Below are 2,815 nucleotides of genomic sequence, written 5' to 3' on the forward strand. Positions count from 1 at the left end.
TCAAGACCAAGGAGAAACTTTATTACTGGAGATGTCGTGTTACTAGTGGACAGCTCTACTCCTCGCAATTCCTGGCTCATGGGAAGAGTAGTCAAAACATTACCGGATTCCAGCGGAATGGTGCGAAGAGTGAAGATAAAAACCAAGACCAACATCTTGGAAAGACCTGTCAACAAACTGTGCTTGTTGGAAGAAGCAGCGTCAGAAGAGACGATTGAGTGAGAAGATGTGAAAAAAGGAAAAATCACAAGAAGCCAGTTGGACTGTTCAGAGATATTGAAAGTAATTTGAATGTTTAAGTTTGTAATTGCTTAGTCTTCCTGCCTAACCAGTTAGGGGCCGGGTAATGTAAGGGCCAGTTAAGTAATAATAATTTAAGTTAAAAACAGTTAAAAATGAATGATGATGATTTAAGAACATAGAAAAGAGTTTAGAACATAGAAAAAGAACATAGAAAAGAGTTTAGAACATAGAAAAAGAACATAGAAAAGAGTTTAGAACATAGAAAAAGAACATAGAAGAGTTCCATGTTCTAAATCTTATGATGTGACATCACTGACTGTGTATACCTTAGTTTCGAGTCAGAACATGGTGGAAGCAACACAGTCTTTTGACCGTGCGCCAGACTTTGTGATTTACCTTGTTGTTTTTAAGTAAACATTTTAGAAAGACAAGGGAAGTTGTCACGTCTCGTCGCTCGCGTGGAAAAAGAGTGGGTTTTTTTGACTGACTCTAGAAATGGTACAGTAACCAAGGAAGAGCTAACGGAGTGCCACTACAGTAAGTAAGGTCCATTTATTTGGACAGTGAGACAATTTTCATAATTTGACCTCTTTACACCACAGCAGTGGATTTGACTTGAAGCAGTTGAGATGTGATTGACATGTAGACTTTTATTCAAGGGGTTTAACAAAACAAAAGTTTTGCATTTGGCTGTTCAGGAATTACATTTTTTTTACGTATTCCATCCATTTTCACAGGCACAAAAGTAATTGGACAAACGAATAATTACACAAGCTCAATTGGGCTGACTGATTCAGACATTTAAGAACATTCAATTTCTTTGGGTTGCTTTTGCAGCAAATTTTGGGTCATTATTACTCTGTATTGCGAAGTGCCAGTTTTGTAGCATTTGACTGAATCTGAGCAGAAAGTATAGCTCTATACTTCAGCATTCATCCTGCTACTTCTATCAGCAGTCACAACATGAATAAATACCAGTGACCCAGTTCCATTGACTGCCATACATGCTCATGTCCACCATATTTGACAGATGAAGTGGTATGCTTTGGATCATGAGCCCTTCCTTTCCTTCTCCATACTCTTCTCTTCCCATCATTCTGATCCAAGTTAATCTTGGTTTCATCTGTCCATAGAATCTTGTTTCAGAACTGGGTAGGCTTTCTAGCAAAGTCTGAGGTGGTCTTTCTTTCCTTGAGTGTACCAGTGGTTTGCATCTTGAGGTAAGTTCTCTGTATTTACATTCATGAAGGTGTCTCTTGATTGTAGACTTTGTCAATGATAGTCCTACCTCCTGAAGAGTGTTCTTGACTTTGCTAGAGGTTGTGAAGGGGTTTTTCTTCACCAAGGAAATAATTCTATGATCATCTACTTTAGTTGTCTTCTGTGGTCTTCCAGGCCTTCTGGTGATGTTGAGCTCACCAATGTATTCCTACTTTTTGAACCTTCAAGCAACCAAGCTATTGTATTTTAGCGACTAATATGACTAGGTGGGGTCATTTATGACCCCGCTATATTCACTACATAAATCTGCATACCTAGTTATTTTCTCTTGGTTTTACATACAGTGGTGCTTGAAAGTTTGTGAACCCTTTAGAATCTTCTATATTTCTGCATAAATATGACCCAACACATAATCAGATTTTCACACAAGTCTTAAAAGTAGATAAAGAGAACCCAGTTAAACAAATGAGACAAAAATATTATACTTGGTCATTTATTTATTGAGGAAAATGATCCAATATTACATATCTGTGAGTGGCAAAAGTATGTGAACCTCTAGGATTAGCAGTTAATTTGAAGGTGAAATTAGAGTCAGGTGTTTTCAATCAATGGGATGACAATCAGGTGTGAGTGGGCACCAGTGTTGCCAGATTGGGCAGTTTTAAGTGCATTTTGGCAGGTTTTGAACATATTTTGGGCTGGAAAACATCAGCAGTATCTGGCAACACTGGTGGGCACCCTGTTTTATTTAAAGAACCGGGATCTATCAAAGTCTGATCTTCCAACCACATGTTTGTAGAAATGTATCATGACACGAACAAAGGAGATTTCTGAGGACCTCAGAAAAAGCGTCGTTGATGCTCATCAGGCTGGAAAAGGTTATAAAACCATCTCTAAAAAGTATGGATTCCACCAATCCACAGTCAGACAGATTGTGTACAAATGGAGGAAATTCAAGACCATTGTTACCCTCCCCCAGGAGTGGTCAACCAACAAAGATCACTCCAAGAGCAAGGTGTGTAATAATCAGCGAGGTCACAAAGGACCCCAGGGTAACTTCTAAGCAACTTGAAGGCCTCTCTCACATTGGCTAATGTTCATGAGTCCACCATCAGGAGAACACTGAACAACAATGGTATGCATGGCAGGGTTGCAAGGAGAAAGCCACTGCTGTCCAAAAAGAACACTGCTGCTCCTCTGCAGTTTGCTAAAGATCACGTGGACAAGCCAGAAGGCTATTGGAAAAATGTTTTGTGGATGGATGAGACCAAAATAGAACTTTTTGGTTTAAATGAGAAGCATTATGTTTGGAGAAAGGAAAACACTGCTTTCCAGCATAAGAACCTAATCC

Source organism: Neoarius graeffei, chromosome 4, assembly GCF_027579695.1.
Source record: "Neoarius graeffei isolate fNeoGra1 chromosome 4, fNeoGra1.pri, whole genome shotgun sequence".
NCBI classification, from domain to species: Eukaryota; Metazoa; Chordata; class Actinopteri; order Siluriformes; family Ariidae; genus Neoarius; species Neoarius graeffei.